At 50.1% G+C, this 18,511-nt stretch overlaps 1 protein-coding gene across 1 annotated transcript in view; it reads right to left on the bottom strand.

Moving 5' to 3' along the window:
• MYBPC3 (myosin binding protein C3) overlaps positions 1–18,511 on the bottom strand; it is a 423,360-nt gene that overhangs the window by 379,610 nt on the left and 25,239 nt on the right. The window lies entirely within an intron of this gene.

Here is an 18,511-nt window from a genome sequence, read left to right as displayed (position 1 = left end):
ATATAAATAAATAGGATAGGGCTAAATAAAAAACAACAACGTACAGTTGACCAGTGAATAGATTATGTCTAAAACTTTTGAAAAAATTAAGTGGTAACAAGGGATAAACACAGATACACGTAACAAAAAGAGTAGAGGGGGGATTGGTAATTGAGCATATGGTAGATGGATTAATTCAGATCTCACAGACGGGCACCAATTAGGGTAACACAGCGGCCAGTATCTCCAACCAGGCCAGAACAAAGGCAGACCCATTCGAATCCTGTGGCAAACTCTCAAACGGGCTGCGGTCGCGGCACCGCAGCACCATGGGCTGACCTCTCTCTCCAAGCTGAAGCAAGCTGGCCCCGGAGAGGGCCAGCAGATGGGGCAAAATGGCCGCCTCGCACCCATGGGCGTAGGAAGTGTGGGGGACGCGGGGGATATATCCCCCCCAGATTTTGGAGTGGGGGGGACACGGGGGACAAGGGTGGGGGGGACGAGGGGACAAAAGAATTTCCCCTCTCCCTTCTGTTATCGCAGGGCCATTAACACGCGAAAGCGCTACCTAATGGCCCTGCACTTGACCCGCCTGGAGTCAGAGGCCGCCCGCCCTCTGCCTTTTGTTCTGCTGCAGGAAGGCTCAGCCGTTCTGGGAAGGGCAGAGAACGGAGAAAAAATAAACGCTGTCTCTTTTCCTTCATGGCAAGGACCGTGTCCACTCCTCCTGACCTGCCTCTGGCGGCTGCCCTCCTCTCTTTATTCCTCCATCTCTTCCTGTCTCTGTCTCGCTCCTGCTTACGTGCTGATTTCAAGAGGCAGCGCTACTCTCTCTCGCCTCTCCTTTTCTTTATTTGTTCCCCTGTGAAATTGATCCAAAAAAGGCTCAACACTTTGGCTGTAAATGTCCTCATTTTCTGACCGTTTTCTATTGAAAAGAAAAACCTCGGAATGGAGAGAAAAAATAATTAAATACCTTACTAAAGCAATACAGAGTGGTCAGTAGACAGGCCAGACTGTTATTTACACCCACACACATTAGCGCCACTTTACAGAGTTTGCCAGTGAAAGCGCTACTTTCTTTTTATCTTCTTTCTTTGAACAACAATGTTTTCCCAGGGTGGGTAAGTGCGCCATTCCTAAAGGGACTGCAATACCTGGGTGATGGGTAGAGTGGAAACGTTTAATATGATCGTTTCCAACTTTTTAATTATTTTAGCTTATAAAATGCGGCTCTGTGTTTGGGGATGTGGTCTTTTTTAAACCAAACTGCATACATTTTGAAAGGATATAAGCAATGGACATTGAAAGGGGTCCCTTCCTGGTCCTGTAGCCATGTCTTGAACTTTTCATTTTTCCACTTAATTTTGCCCCAACATTGTAGTTGATCAATTTGTAAGTTCCCCAAACCCAAAAGTCGAGTTTGGGCACAATTTGCATTTTAAAAGCAGCCCTATAACACAGGGCTACTTTTAAACTGACCTCAGGCTTCAGCAGTGCACACATGCAAGCGCAGAAAGGGCTGCTGGCCTCTAAACTGCCATGGCTTATTATATTCTAGGGACTTAAAAGTAGTTCTAATCCCCCTGCCCTATTATGTACTAGGGCCTTATAGGTGAGGTCATGCCAATCATAGGGGTACCCTAACCCATAGTGCACCCTAGTGTATGTAGGTGTTTTCACTGTATTTTTAAGTGCCTCTTTCAGAATAGCACTGGCTGGTTAGGCAGAGGCCAGGGTCAGTCAGTCAGGTACCACCAGTACAAGTCAGCAAAAAGTTGGGGAGTGCCCAGGGCGGCTTTGCAATACTAGAGAAACACAAACTCAGAATGTAAAACATAACACCATGGTTGGGGGGTTCTCTTCAATAATCAGAATTGATTTCTATCCTAATGAACCCATTTTCCAACATTAGGATAGGGAAAGACTGGGGAAAAATCATAACGTTCTAATCTATACATTGAAGTTTTTATGCAGCTCTTTGATGACGGTTATTAGCTCACTGTTCAATGTTAGGATTTTAACTTATAAACTTCAAATACCAAAAGAATATCTCAGACAAAAGCAGTAACTCACTGACCTTTTGAATTAAAACTTTCACTAGACAAACCTTCGATCTCTCTCAAAAAAAGAACATTAATCACCAAAGTTATCTTCACATTTTTATTGTTGCCTGAAAATTGCTTGAGACCAGGAATGCAGCAGCAGGTACTTTTCAAACCATAATGCACTTGCAAACACGACGCCCCCACCCTAAGTCAGCGGCCTTTGTTTGCTTTGTGCATTAAGATGTATGATTCATATATATGTTTTTTTAAAACATTTGTTCTCCTTACTATATGAATGTAAATAACAATAAAGCATACATGCAAACTGTGACTACATGCCTGCTTTTCTCAATATTTCACTTCGAAAGTATGCAATTGTATTTGTTTAACGGGCGGTGATTTGTATAGGGTCACTGGAAAGTGCACAAGGTTGTCCCTGTCCCCCCCAGAATTTTAGTGTCTCCTACGCCCCTGCTCGCACCCACCATATCTACCCACAGGATGCAGGCGAGTAGTGAAGCTATGGGGGAGCATGTGTGAGCCTCTGCAGTGCGTCGCGAGGCTTAGACCAAGCTTCCGACACCTTTGTAATGGACAAAGACAGGCTGCATGCGATGCTCCCGGCGAAGTCTCCCACCGCCAGGATGGAGGACTCCGTCCTTGGCCACCAGTCCCATGGACCTGCTCCATTTAGTGGTGGAGTGGAGACCCTGCAGACCCCAACCACTCACCAGGGGGCGAGAGGGCCACAGACGGGAACCCAGTGCTCTCTCACCGTCTCATCCGGGGAAAACATCTCGGGCACCAAGGCAGCTGCCACGGGAACTGTGCAGGCCTCCGCCTCGAAGGTGATCCAAGTTTCACTTTTTAGGTCTCGCCTATCGTTGCTCCGCACATGCATAGCTCGCTCGTCGAGATTTATTGTAAATGATGAGTTTGAGAAAAGGGCTTGAAGCCCCGCCCCTTATTTCCATTGGCTGGCATCACCGTTTATGTTAAACAGTGGCCTGCCATCGGAAATTAGGGGGCAGATTTATAATAACTGGCGCATCCCTGCATATCAGTAGGGATGCGCCAGTTATTGTGCGCCACAGCTCCGCCACCATGGATGCGCCGCATTTACAATGCGGCGCACCATGGGGCAAAAACGGCACAGATGCGTGACGCATCTGTGCCGTAAAAGTGGCGCATTGCTGGAGTTGCGTCGCAAGCACGACGCAGCTCCAGCAATGCTTTGGGGGGACCTATCTTCACAATGCTGCGTCAATCCTTACGCTTGCTTCAAGCAGGCGCAGGGTTTTGACGCAGCATGGGCTCAAAAGTGACTGAGTGAAATCTTGTAGATTTCACTCAGCCACTTTTAGGAGGCGTTCCTGCGACGGAACGCCCCCCCTGCACAGGTACGCCTACTGCTGGCGCAGGGCTTTACAACGTGACGCATCTCCAAGATGCGTCACGTTGTAAATACCCCGCAGCATGGCGTAGGATTTGCGCCGCTGCTGCGTCACAAAAGTGACGCAACGGCGGCGTAAATGAGGCGCAAGGGCCTCATAAATCTGCCCCTCGGTGTTTGGGTTGCCTCCCTTTCGCTTTTTGTGCCGGCCCACCCGGACTGGCTTGCCTGCTTTGCGTCTGTCGCAAAGCACTTTCTTATCTTTATGGGGCCATGTGTTTCAAAACATATGGCCCCATAAAGACAAGAGATCCCCATGCTCTGGCTGCAGCGCGGTCCTCTTTCACTTTCGGGACCGCGTTACAACCGTGAACTGCAGAATTTCCAATTTGAGACCCATGCTTGAATCTCGGCGTGCTCAAAATCCTGTGATTCTGTGCACATTACTTCTCCCCGTGCCTCAAAACATGAATGTGATCTTGTGTAATTTATCCGGTGGTCATGCACATTTATCCAATACCTTTGTGTGGAGTCGGCACTATATAAAACTGCAGTAAACGCTACTCCATCATGGTTTTACATTTGTTTTCCTCTTGTTGGTTGGCCTGCTGGAGTTGCCTTCCGTCCTGGCTAATCTTGCTTGTAGTAGTGTGTGCAGAGCTCTGGGCCTCTGTATGAACTGGCCTGCACCAAAAGCGACTCAGTGTCGCCGTTAGTTGTCCTAGTCCCCCACAGATGCAGGGACACAGCCGGCTAGGGCATGCTTTTACTGCAAGCGTTGTGTGTGCTGCGTGATCACGGGTGCGTCAGGAACTGTGGTCCCTGCTGGGTTCCATCCTCCTACAGGTGAGAGCCAGGCCTTTAAGTGGGCCGGGTCCTGCCGGTGCTCTGCACTGGCAGTTCTATAAAGCAGTTACCAAACCGGGTCTCTATCGGGCTCTCCATTTTTTCTCTCGGGGTGAAAAAAAGAAATCTTACCTCTGCAGCAGTGCCACTCGTCACTGCGTTTTAGGTAACTTCAAGGAGACTCGTTACAGTTCTTTCAGTCTCATCATTTCAGAACGGAAGCATTTTCAACGTTATATACAAGGAAGCCGTAGCTGATGCTGATTTATCTTTCACAAACAACAACCATTATTGCAAAATATCCAAGTGAAGGATTGACTGAAAACTGGTAAATATAAAACTTTGCAATTAACACGAAGGTGTGTTATTACCATGAGTGCTTGGCACTGTACCTGTGTGCGTTCCATCAGTGCTTGGCGCTGCACTGTAATGGCATTCTTGTAAAAAAAACATCTCTGGGGTAAACATCTTTCACAACAGGACACATAATTTGACAGATTATTTTCTCCTTCTTACTACCATACTCCTGTCGGTGCACTGTAGTCACCAGCAAGCCACTTTCGTCCTCATGAGAAGAAATGACGGCAGCCGTTTCACGAACTCTCTGAGGAATACGGCTGGGTTTGGCAGGTACCATGTATGCAGTCGGAACAACTCGCAAAAAAAAAAAAGCATTACAAATGCAATAGGTCTCGCCTTTCATTAAGTTAAAGCCATTTGCTTTGCTATACAATACCATTAGCAAAGCAAATGGCTTTTACTTAATCAAAGGCGAGACCTATTGCATTTTCAATGCTTGTTTTTTTGCCAGTGAGAAGCAGGCGTAGCGGGATGCAGAGTAACCGTGGCAGTGTCTGGAAGGTAGGTGATGGCCGTGGATTAACAGCGGAAGGGTGATCCCCAGCCCGTCTCGTCTCAGCTGCTTTTTAGCAGCTCAACCGTGCAATCGGCTACCTTACTAGGATCCCGTTGGCTGTAGTCTTTCTTGATGTCGCTTGTTACTGTGGTAGGCTTCAACTCTTTCGGCGGTTGCATCGGAAAGGCCCTCGAGGATCGTGGGATTGTAGCCTTCAGATCCCCGGGGTGGTGGTGGTTCGATGGGGGGCTTTTCTCTGGGATTTTCGCCATAAGGCGATCCCTAGGTTGGGAGCTCCCGGCGGGAGCTCCTTACCCGTCGGCCATCTAAGCCCTCAAAGATCAGTGCTAGGGGTAGCAAGGTAGCTGCTAGGGATAGAAAGGGTGGAGTCCATGAGCATGGGGGGCCTTCTACTGAGTCACTATCCATGGGTCCCTATAATCAGGGTTCACCAGAGCCCCCAGAACTCAGGTCGTCAGCTCGACACTCTGTTTACACCCTAGTTTTAGAATGATAAACAGTCCAAAAACATAATACAGCTTGTTCAATTCCTACATTTAGGAACCCATGACAGCTATGATCATCTGGCCGCACAATAGACTTATTTTTTGGCCTGATCGGGTGTGATGTTACACAAAAAAGCGATTAGGACACACTTAAAACCCATGGCTAAAAAGGGCTGTGTGACATATTGAGGTCAACTGAAAGTGAAGTGGGATAACCTACAATGGGCCGGGCAGCTAAAAGGATTTTTAAAATTCATCATAGCGGGACTCTGCTGGCCGGACTCTTTTGCGGTGCACGGTATGCAAACCGAAGCCGCCCCCAGCTGATTAGACTGAGTCAAGTGGAACGCTGCAGCCAGTCCGAAACTGTGGCAAAAGATTATGATTTAGATAAAATAGGGCGCAGCGGCAGATTCATGGGGAAATCAATTTTGCCTATGGTCTGAGTGCCTGCTTTGGAAGGTGAAGAGTCAAGGAACAAAGTGAGATCTAGTTAGAATGGGCAGAATGGTTAACAGCTCTCCGGCGGGTGGCATGGTGAGCAACACTCTGGCGGGTGGCATGGCTAGCAACTCTCCGGCGGGTGGCATGGCGAGCAACTCTTCGGCGGCTGGCATGGCAAGCAACTCTCAGGTGGGAAGCATGGCTAGCAACGCTCCGGCGGGTAGCATAGCTAGTAACTTTCAGGTGTGAAGCATAGCTAGTAACTCTCAGGTGGGATGCATGGCTAGCAACTCTCCGGCAGGTTGCATAGCTAGTAAATCTCATGTGGGAAGCATAGCTAGTAACTCTCATGTGGGAAACATGGCTAGCAACTCTCTGGTGGGTAACGTGGCTAGCAACTCTCTGGCGGGTAGCATGGCTAGCAACTCTCCGGCGGGTAGCGTGGCTAGCAACTCTCTGGTAGGTAGCATGTCTAGCAACTCTCCGGCGGGAGGCATGGCTAGCAACTCTCCGGCGAGTAGCAGAGCTAGTAACTCTCAGGTGGGAAGCATGGCTAGCAACTCTCCGGCGGGTAGCATAGCTAGTAACCTTCAGGTGTGAAGCATAGCTAGTAACTCTCAGGTGGGATGCATGGCTAGCAACTCTCCGGCGGGTAGCATAGCTAGTAACTTTCAGGTGTGAAGCATAGCTAGTAACTCTCAGGTGGGATGCATGGCTAGCAACTCTCCGGCCGGTTGCATAGCTAGTAAATCTCATGTGGGAAGCATAGCTAGTAACTCTCATGTGGGAAACATGGCTAGCAACTCTCCGGTGGGTAACGTGGCTAGCAACTCTCTGGCGGGTAGCATGGCTAGCAACTCTCCGGCGGGTAGCGTGGCTAGCAACTCTCTGGCAGGTAGCATGTCTAGCATGGCTAGCAACTCTCCGGCGGGTGGCATAGCTAGCAACTCTCCGGCGAGTAGCATAGCTAGTAACTCTCAGGTGGGAAGCATGGCTAGCAACTCTCCGGCGGGTAGCATGGCGAGCAACTCTCCGGCTGTAGATTCAGTAGCTTCAGTGCTTCTTTAAAGAATGTCACACATCTAACCGATAGCTCCGGGTCCACACCACCCAGACATGCAGTGATCGCCGTGTTGCATTGTCTTATACCGAATTTTCGGATCAGTGGTTTCAGCCAACAGCATCTTAAATGTTTCAGGGTACACGCGAGGTATATGGGACAGACTTTCCTTCTTGTAATTGCGCAAGCAAAAGTTTTGTTCCGTTGACCAGATAAACAACCACATTTGTTGCCTTTTAGGGGAATTACACCACCTCATTCTCTGCTTCAGAAGAACTTTTTTAATGGTCAGTTTCACGGGACTGGTTAAATATGCTACTTTCCCCAGCTCTCGATACAGGGACACACATACACTGGTGTTAGCTTTTCGAGGAAGTTCTTATTTGTCATCAATTCCAATTTGTATCTTCGCCCGTTTATACCAACAACTTTGCTGTCAACTTTGGGGTTAAATTATGTTCAAATATATTTGGCTTGTCACTTGCTCCAGGACTATATTCTTAATCAAAAAATTGAATTTGGCACCATGTCTGTTTCTGACTCAACACGCCATGGTTTTCATTTTGCGTATTTGACTTCTAGTTTGTTTTCCACACAATAAAGAGCGAGAGCCGTCAGTGATCGCTGCCGCCCTATCGCGATGTGATCAAATAGTAAAGTATAATCAACACATCGAAGGCATTCTATGTGGGAGCTGGCAATGATCGCTGAAGCCCTACCGCGGTGTGATTGAACAGTAAACTATAACCAGCGTACTGAAGGTACGGTATATGGAAGCCTTCAATGATCACTGCAACCCTACTGCGATGTGATCGAATGGTAAAGTAATATCAACATACTGAAGGCATTGTATGTGGGAGTCGTCAATGATCGCAGCAGCCCTAGTGTGGTGTGATCGAATAGCAAAGTATAATTAACACATCAAAGGCATTCTATGTGGGAGCCGGCAATGATCGCTGAAGCCCTACCGTGGTGTGATTGAACAGTAAATTAGAACCAGTGTACTGAAGGCATTGTATGTGGGAGCTGTCAATAATTGCTGCAGCCCTACAGTGGTATGATTGAATAGTAAAGTATCATCGGCGTACTGAAGGCATTGTATGTGGGAGCTGTCAATAATCACTGCAGCCCTAGTGCGGTGTGATCGAATAGTTAAGTATCGTCAGCGTACTGAAGGCATTGTATGTGGGGGCTGTCAATGATCGCTGCAGCCCTACCGCGGTGTGATCGAATAGTAAAGTATCATCAGCGTACTGAAGGTGCTGTATGTGGGAGCCATTAATGATCGCTGCAGCCCTACCGCAGTGTGATCTAATAGTAAAGTATCATCAGCGTACTGAAGGCATTGTATGTGGGAGCAGTCAATGATCGCTGCAGCCCTAGTGTGGTGTGATCAAATAGTAAAGTATCATCAGTGTACTGAAGGCGCTGTATGTGGGAGCCGTCAATAATTGCTGCAGCCCTACCGCTGTGTGATCGAATAGCAAAGTATCATCAGTGCACTGAAGGCATTGTATGTGGGAGCCATCAATGATCTCTGCCACCCTATCGCCATGTGATTGAATAGTAAAGTATAATCAACACATTGTAGGCATTCTATGTGGGAGCCGGCAATGATCGCTGAAGCCCTACCGCGGTGTGATTGAACAGTAAACTATGACCAGTGTACTGAAGGCATTGTATGTGGGAGCCGTCAATGATCACTGCAGCCCTACTGCGATGTGATCGAATGGTAAAGTATCATCAGCATACTGAAGGCATTGTATGTGGGAGCCGTCAATGATCACTGCAGCCCTACTGGGATGTGATCAAATGGTAAAGTATCATCAGCGTACTGAAGGCATTGTATGTGGGAGCCGTCAATGATCGCAGCAGCCCTAGTGCGGTGTGATCGAACAGTAAAGTATAATCAACACATCGAAGGCATTCTATGTGGGAGCCATCAATAATCGCTGTGGCCCTACAGCGGTAAGGTTGAATAGTAAAGTATCATCGGCATACTGAAGGCATTGTGTGTGGGAGCCGTCAATGATCACTGCAGCCCTACCGCGATGTGATTGAATAGTAAAGTATCATCAGCGTACTGAAGGCGCTCGATGTTGGAGCCGTCAATGATCGCTGCAGCCCTACCGCGGTGTGATCGAATAGTAAATTATCATCAGCGCACTGAAGGCATTGTATGTGGGAGCCATCAATGATCGCAGCAGCCCTAGTGCTATCTGATCGAAAAGTAAAGTATCATCAGTGTTCTGAAGGCATTGTATAGCCGTCAATGATCGCTGCAGCCCTACCGCGGTGTGATCGAATAGTAAATTATCATCAGCGTACTGAAGGCATTGTATGTGGGAGCCATCAATGATCGCAGCAGCCCTAGTGCTATCTGATCGAAAAGTAAAGTATCATCAGTGTTCTGAAGGCATTGTATAGCCGTCAATGATCGCTGCAGCCCTACCGCGGTGTGATCGAATAGTAAAGTATCATCAGCTTACTGAAGGCGCTGTATGTGGGAGCCGTCAATGAACGCTGCAGCCCTACCGCAGTGTGATCGAATAGTAAAGTATCATCAGCGTACTGAAGCCGCTGTATGTGGGAGTCGTCAATGATCGCTGCAGCCCTATCGCGGTGTGATCGAATAGTAAAGTATCATCAGGATACTGAAGGCATTGTATGCGGGAGAGGTCAATGATACCCCAGTTAGACAGCTCCTGCCACACTGTCCCTCTGTCCACTTAGGCAAAAGCGGTTTTAAAATTGATCGAAGCATCATAGAGCACAGGGGGTATTTCGCGGTTTACAGCTTTGGTCAAAGAGGAAAAGATCACCAGGTTATCTTTGGTGCCATGCCCATGCCTAAAGCCCGACTGAGTGATGGGCATTAGGGCCTCTCTGGATTCTCCATATTCTTGGTGTTTATAACTATCCTTGATATAGTGCTCTAAAGGTACTGCAATGTGATATGCAGCGCTATAAATCAGGTGAAATAAAAATGTGGACTAGATGAGAAGGGAGTAAGTGACGTGGGATTGCTGTTTAGCATCACTGGGGGGTATTTTTAGCCCCTTTGGTCCTGTGTACTCGTGTGCATCGGAGGCTTTCATCTCTATGATGGAGCACAGACCTCACAGCTCCTTATCTTAAGTGCTAAGATCCTTCCTGTGCCAACAGGGTATGATGAATGAGGTGAGGCAGGGCTTCTGGAAACCATCTGCATGAGTCCCTCGGGCAGCCACTCACTCACTCACTCACTCACTCACTCACTCACTCACTTGTTTTCCTATGTCCTGTACTCCCTACAATAACATGCTTTGACCCACTCACCCTCACTGCTGCACTCTGTGGCTCAGTGTGCAATGTTATCCCTCATTTGGATAAACCTCTTTGTCTGTCACTCAGGATACACCTCACACACTTCCTTCTGATCTCTCTTGTCTCACCCTGCCCCTCTCTGCCTCTCACACTGTCCCTCACCCTGTCCCTGACCATTTCATTCCCTCCGCCACTCAGTCTTATGAGGTAACACAGTAGACCAGTGTCAGCGTGTGGGGGGTTGGGGCTGATGTGGTAGCACAGGGGACCAGTGTCAGTGTGTGGGGGTTTGGGGCTGATGTGGTAGCACAGTAGACCAGTGTCAGCGTGTGGGGGGTTGGGGCTGATGTGGTAGCACAGTAGACCAGTGTCAGCGTGTGGGGGGTTGGGGCTGATGTGGTAGCACAGGGGACCAGTGACAGCGTGTGGGGGGTTGGGGCTGATGCGGTAGCACAGGGGACCAGTGTCAGCGTGTGGTGGGTTGGGGTTGATGTGGTAGCACAGGGGACCAGTGTCAGTGTGTGGGGGGGTGGGGCTGATGTGGTAGCACAGTAGACCAGTGTCAGCGTGTGGGGGGTTGGGGCTGATGTGGTAGCACAGGGGACCAGTGTCAGTGTGTGGGGGGGTGGGGCTGATGTGGTAGCACAGTAGACCAGTGTCAGCGTGTGGGGGGTTGGGGCTGATGTGGTAGCACAGGGGACCAGTGACAGCGTGTGGGGGGTTGGGGCTCATGCGGTAGCACAGGGGACCAGTGTCAGCGTGTGGGGGGTTGGGGCTCATGCGGTAGCACAGTAGACCAGTGTCAGCGTGTGGGGGGTTGGGGCTGATGTGGTAGCACAGGGGACCAGTGTCAGCGTGTGGGGGGTTGGGGCTCATGCGGTAGCACAGGGGACCAGTGTCAGCGTGTGGGGGGTTGGGGCTGATGCGGTAGCACAGGGGACCAGTGTCAGCATGTGGTGGGTTGGGGCTGATGTGGTAGCACAGGGGACCAGTGACAGCGTGTGGGGGGTTGGGGCTGATGTGGTAACACAGTAGACCAGTGTCAGCGTGTGGGGGGTTGGGGCTGATGTGGTAGCACAGGGGACCAGTGTCAGTGTGTGGGGGTTTGGGGCTGATGTGGTAGCACAGTAGACCAGTGTCAGCGTGTGGGGGGTTGGGGCTGATGTGGTAGCACAGTAGACCAGTGTCAGCGTGTGGGGGGTTGGGGCTGATGTGGTAGCACAGGGGACCAGTGACAGCGTGTGGGGGGTTGGGGCTGATGCGGTAGCACAGGGGACCAGTGTCAGCGTGTGGTGGGTTGGGGCTGATGTGGTAGCACAGGGGACCAGTGTCAGTGTGTGGGGGGGTGGGGCTGATGTGGTAGCACAGTAGACCAGTGTCAGCGTGTGGGGGGTTGGGGCTGATGTGGTAGCACAGGGGACCAGTGTCAGTGTGTGGGGGTTTGGGGCTGATGTGGTAGCACAGTAGACCAGTGTCAGCGTGTGGGGGGTTGGGGCTGATGTGGTAGCACAGTAGACCAGTGTCAGCGTGTGGGGGGTTGGGGCTGATGTGGTAGCACAGGGGACCAGTGACAGCGTGTGGGGGGTTGGGGCTGATGCGGTAGCACAGGGGACCAGTGTCAGCGTGTGGTGGGTTGGGGCTGATGTGGTAGCACAGGGGACCAGTGTCAGTGTGTGGGGGGGTGGGGCTGATGTGGTAGCACAGTAGACCAGTGTCAGCGTGTGGGGGGTTGGGGCTGATGTGGTAGCACAGGGGACCAGTGTCAGTGTGTGGGGAGGTGGGGCTGATGTGGTAGCACAGTAGACCAGTGTCAGCGTGTGGGGGGTTGGGCCTGATGTGGTAGCACAGTAGACCAGTGTCAGCGTGTGGGGGGTTGGGGCTGATGTGGTAGCACAGGGGACCAGTGTCAGCGTGTGGGGGGTTGGGCCTGATGTGGTAGCACAGTAGACCAGTGTCAGCTTGTGGGGGGTTGGGGCTGATGTGGTAGCACATGGGACCAGTGTCAGTGTGTGGGGGGTTGGGGCTGATGTGGTAGCACAGGGGACCAGTGACAGCGTGTGGGGGGTTGGGGCTGATGCGGTAGCACAGGGGACCAGTGTCATCTTGTGGAGGGTTGGGGCTCAAGATGTAACACAGGGGACCAGTGTCAGCGTGTGGGGGGTTGGGGCTGATGCGGTAACACAGGGCACCAGTGTCAGTGTGTGGGGGGTTGGGACTGATGAGGTAACACAGGGGACCAGTGTCATCTTGTGGGGGGTTGGGGCTCAAGATGTAACACAGGGGACCAGTGACAGCGTGTGGGGGGTTGGGGCTGATGTGGTAGCACAGGGGACCAGTGACAGCGTGTGGGGGGTTGGGGCTCATGCGGTAGCACATGGGACCAGTGTCATCTTGTGGAGGGTTGGGGCTCAAGATGTAACACAGGGGACCAGTGTCAGCGTGTGGGGGGTTGGGGCTGATGCGGTAACACAGGGGACCAGTGTCAGCGTGTGGGGGGTTGGGACTGATGAGGTAACACAGGGGAGAGAGGCGTGTCAGATACACATCGCAAGGGAGGTGGTGCGAAGATTATAGGGGCAGGGGCAGGGCTAGGGCTGAGCCTTGGGGGGCAGCTCGGAGCCCCAGGTGACTGAGACAGGATGGTCCGAGAAGGAAGAGAAGCATTTTAGGGAGCCCCGCAGAGTGGGGCGCCCAGCCAGGTCATGGTTAGTGTCCGAGCCCTCGTGCTCCCGCGCGCTGCCAAGATCACACACCACATCTGACACCTTTACAAAGGTCGCAGGGACTGGGGCCAAGATCACACGTTGCGCTGCCGGTGCTCCGTGCACGAGCCATGTTCTGTGAACCCACAGATGTCTCAAGAACCTCAGTATCTGAATATTTAATACTCCCCGCCCCCGCCGCTCACCTCCTGGCATTTCTAGTTTCCGAGCTGTAAATGGAGCGGGGACTGGAGATAAAAGGCGCAGACGTCGCCCCTGATCGACCTCCAAGTTTGGCCATGAGCCCCCTCAAAGTCCCAAGGAGATGGGGGCAGAGTCACGTGGTGACACAACCTCACACCAGGGGTGTGCAAACATTAGAACCTCAAACCAGGCGTGTGCAAACTTTACAACATCACACCAGGGGTGTGCAACCATTACAACATCACACCAGGAGTGTGCAACCATTACAACTTCACACGAGGGGTGTGCAACCATTACAACATCACACCAGGGGTGTGCAACCTTTACAACCTCACACCTGGCGTGTGCAACCATTACAACCTAACACAATTACAACCTAACACAAGGGGTGTGCAACCATTACAACCTCACACCTGGGGCGTGCAATCATTACAACTTCACACCAGGGGTGTGCAACCATTACAACTTCAAACCAGGGGTGTGCAGCCATTACAACTTCACACCAGGGGTGTGCAACCATTACAACTTCACACCAGTGGTGTGCAACCATTACAGCTTCATACCATGGGTCTGCAACCATTACAACTTCACACCAGGGGTCTGCAACCTTTACAACCTCACACCAGGGGTGTGCAACCTTTACAACCTCACACCAGGCGTGTGCAACCTTTACAACCTCACACCAGGGGTGTGCAAACATTACAACCTCACACCTGGGGTGGGCAACCATTACAATCTCACATCAGGGGTGTGCAAACATTACAACCTCATACCTGGGGTATGCAACCATTACAATCTCACACCTGGGGTGTGCAACCATTACAACATCACACCAGGGGTCTGCAACCTTGACAACCTCACACCAGGGGTGTGCAAACATTACAACCTCAAACCAGGCGTGTGCAACCTTTACAACATCACACCAGGGGTGTGCAACCATTACAACATCACACCAGGGGTGTGCAACCATTACAACTTCACACGAGGGGTGTGCAACCATTACAACCTCACACCTGGGGTGTACAATCGTTACAACATCACACCAGGGGTGTGCAACCTTTACAACCTCACACCTGGCGTGTGCAACCATTACAACCTAACACAAGGGGTGTGCAACCATTACAACCTAACACAAGGGGTGTGCAACCATTACAACCTCACACCTGGGGTGTACAATCATTACAACATCACACCAGGGGTGTGAAACCTTTACAACCTCACACCTGGCGTGTGCAACCATTACAACCTAACACAAGGGGTGTGCAACCATTACAACCTAACACAAGGGGTGTGCAACCATTACAACCTCACACCTGGGGTGTGCAATCATTACAACTTCACACCAGGGGTGTGCAACCAGTACAACCTCAAACCAGGGGTGTGCAGCCATTACAACTTCACACCAGGGGTGTGCAACCATTACAACCTCAAACCAGGGGTGTGCAGACATTACAACTTCACACCAGGGGTGTGCAACCATTACAACTTCACACCAGGGGTGTGCAACCATTACAACTTCACACCATGGGTCTGCAACTATTACAACGTCACACCAGGGGTCTGCAACCTTTACAACCTCACACCAGGGGTATGCAACCTTTACAACCTCACACCAGGCGTGTGAAACCTTTACAACCTCACACCAGGGGTGTGCAAACATTACAACCTCACACCTGGGGTGGACAACCATTACAATCTCACATCAGGCGTGTGCAAACATTACAACTTCATACCTGGGGTATGCAACCATTACAATCTCACACCTGGGGTGTGCAACCATTACTACATCACACCAGGGGTCTGCAACCTTTACAACCTCACACCAGGGGTGTGCAAACATTACAACCTCACCCCTGGGATGGGCAACCATTACAATCTCACATCAGGGGTGTGCAATCATTACAACATCACACCAGGGGTGTGCAACCATTACAACCTCACACCAGGGGTGTGCAACCATTACAACATCACACCTGGGGTGTGCAACCATTAAAACCTCACACCAGGGGTGTGCAATCTTTACAACCTCACATCAGGTGTGTGCAAACATTACAACCTCACACCTGGGGTGTGAAACCATTACAACCTCAAACCAGGGGTGTGCAGACATTACAACTTCACACCAGGGGTGTGCAACCATTACAACTTCACACCAGGGGTGTGCAACCATTACAACTTCACACCATGGGTCTGCAACCATTACAACGTCACACCAGGGGTCTGCAACCTTTACAACCTCACACCAGGGGTGTGCAACCTTTACAACCTCACACCAGGCGTGTGAAACCTTTACAACCTCACACCAGGGGTGTGCAAACATTACAACCTCACACCTGGGGTGGGCAACCATTACAATCTCACATCAGGCGTGTGCAAACATTACAACTTCATACCTGGGGTATGCAACCATTACAATCTCACACCTGGGGTGTGCAATCATTACTACATCACACCAGGGGTCTGCAACCTTTACAACCTCACACCAGGGGTGTGCAAACATTACAACCTCAAACCAGGCGTGTGCAACCTTTACAACCTCACACCAGGGTTGTGCAAACATTACAACCTCACCCCTGGGATGGGCAACCATTACAATCTCAAATCAGGGGTGTGCAATCATTACAACATCACACCAGGGGTGTGCAACCATTACAACCTCACACCAGGGGTGTGCAACCATTACAACATCACACCTGGGGTGTGCAACCATTAAAACCTCACACCAGGGGTGTGCAATCTTTACAACCTCACATCAGGTGTGTGCAAACATTACAACCTCACACCTGGGGTGTGCAACCATTACAACCTCACACCAGGGGTGTGCAAACATTACAACCTCACACCTGGGGTGTGCAACCATTACAACCTCAAACCAGGCGTGTGCAACCATTAGAACATCACACCAGGGGTCTGCAACCATTACAACCTCACACCAGGGGTCTGCAACCATTACAACCTCAAACTAGGGGTCTGCAACCATTACAACCTCAAACCAGGTGTGTGCAACCATTACAACATCACACCAGGGGTGTGCAACCATTACAACATCACACCAGGGGTCTGAAACCATTACAACATCACACCAGGGGTGTGCAAAACATTAGAACCTCACACCAGGGGTGTGCACACGTTACAACCTCACACCAGGGGTGTGCAACCATTACAATCTCACACCAGGTGTGTGCAACCATTACAACCTCAAACCAGGGGTGTGCAACCATTACAACCTCACACCTGGGGTGTGCAAATATTACAACTTCACACCAGGGGTCTGCAACCTCTACAACCTTTCCCTTGGTTCCCTTGGGGATTACTTTGGGGCCTCTTCTGGAACTCCCTCTGTTTTCCCTTGTCCCCCCCACTCTTCTGCTGGGGACCCTGCCCAGCCTTGGCGGAGTCTCCCACGGGACCTTTGTGGACCCTGGTACTGACCCAGCGGTCCGCCTCCTCAGCAAGCTTCCTAGGGTTAGTCAGCCTACTATCAATCAGGTGCTGGCGTAGCTCAGGAAAACAATTACTGGACAAGTGCTCCCATGCCATTAAATCAAGAAGCCCTTGAAAATTATCAACCTTGCTACCCTTTACGCAACCATCCACTGCTCTGCAAAAAAAAGTCACATACTCCACATACGTACTATTGGGAATCTTAGTGCAACCCCTGAACCTCTGCCTATACATTTCAGGAGTTAACCCATACCTAGCCATTAAAGCATCCTTCATATGGGGGAAAGAGTTATACACATCTGAGGGCAAATCTAGCAGTGTGTCCCGCCCTTCACTCAAGAACCGCCCCCACAACCACGCTCCCCAATTCTTCTCAGGGACCCGGTGGGAGGACATGGCTACTTCGTAGGCTTTGAACCACTGCCCTATGTCATCATTTAAAAAAAATTCCTTCACTACATCTTTGGGTATGTACACTCTGGACTCTCCCTGCACTGGGGGTCTGCTGCCACCAGAGGGAGTGCTTCCCTAGCCCTGGGCTTTCAACTCCAGCTCACTCAATTTCATCTCATGCTCCATTTGGCTTTTTCTCTTTTCCATTTCCAGCCTTTTTCTTTCCATTTCCAGTTGTCCATTTAGTTTCGCCATCTCTACCTCATGAGCTCTGGTTTCCTTCCTGTCGGCCAACTCCTCTGGCGACAGGCCTCTGCCCAAGCTAGCGATGCTCTCTGACCGCTCAATTTCCTCCACATCATTAGAGGGTTTCCTTGACTCCACCCAGGCCCTCAGCGCCTTGAAAAAATCTGCTTTGGTCCTACATCCAACAGTGGGGACCTTGAACTTCCTGCAGAAGCCCTTCAGCTGGGTCTTGGTGTAGCTCTCTAGTCTCTCTTCTTCCCATTTAATACCTTCAATGTCAGAGACTACAGATTCTGCTCTCTCCACAACGCTTGAACCAGGCATGATTCTTTTAACAACTGGCGATTTCCCAGAAAAATGCGAATTAAAGTAAGTGGTTGCGCTATTGGTCTGCCTTCACTATGTGGCGTTCACCAATCACTGTGTATGTATCACAAATGCAAATTCGTAATCCTCACCGCTGACCCCCAATGTTTGACTCTAGGGGGCCGATTCACAGAACTAACTTAAGACAAAATACTAAACTTACTACTTTTGGTATTCACAGAAGTTAGGATTTTGTTTTAAGTTTGTCTTAAGACAAACTTAGGACAGACTTAAGACAGACTTAAGACAGACTTAAGACAAACTTAAGACAAACTTAAGACAGACTTAAGACAGACTTAAGACAGACTTAAGACAAACTTAAGACAAACTTAAGACAAAATCCTAACTTAAGTCTGTCTTAAGTCTGTCTTAAGTCTGTCTTAAGTCAGTCTTAAGTTTGTCTTAAGTTTGTCTTAAGACAAACTTAAGACAAAATCCTAACTTCTGTGAATACCAAAAGTAGTAAGTTTAGGATTTTGTCTTAAGTTAGTTCTGTGAATCGGGCCTCGGGTTTTCTGGTTGGCACAGGTAGGTACTTGTGACAAGCAGGGAACCTTTCCTCCAGTCAGGGTAGAGGGATACACTCTAATAATCACCCCTGCTCACCCTCTAGATAGCTTGGCGCGAGCAGACAAGGCGTTATCTCAGGGCGTTTAGGGTAAGCATTTGTAAATACCCACACAGTAATACAGTGACCCTCCACAAATGGACTCCACAC

This window comes from Triturus cristatus, chromosome 3_1 (genome assembly GCF_964204655.1).
Source record: "Triturus cristatus chromosome 3_1, aTriCri1.1, whole genome shotgun sequence".
Taxonomy (NCBI): Eukaryota; Metazoa; Chordata; class Amphibia; order Caudata; family Salamandridae; genus Triturus; species Triturus cristatus.
The sequence above is the reverse complement of the archived record's forward strand: the minus strand, read 5'-3'. Positions and strand labels throughout refer to the sequence as shown.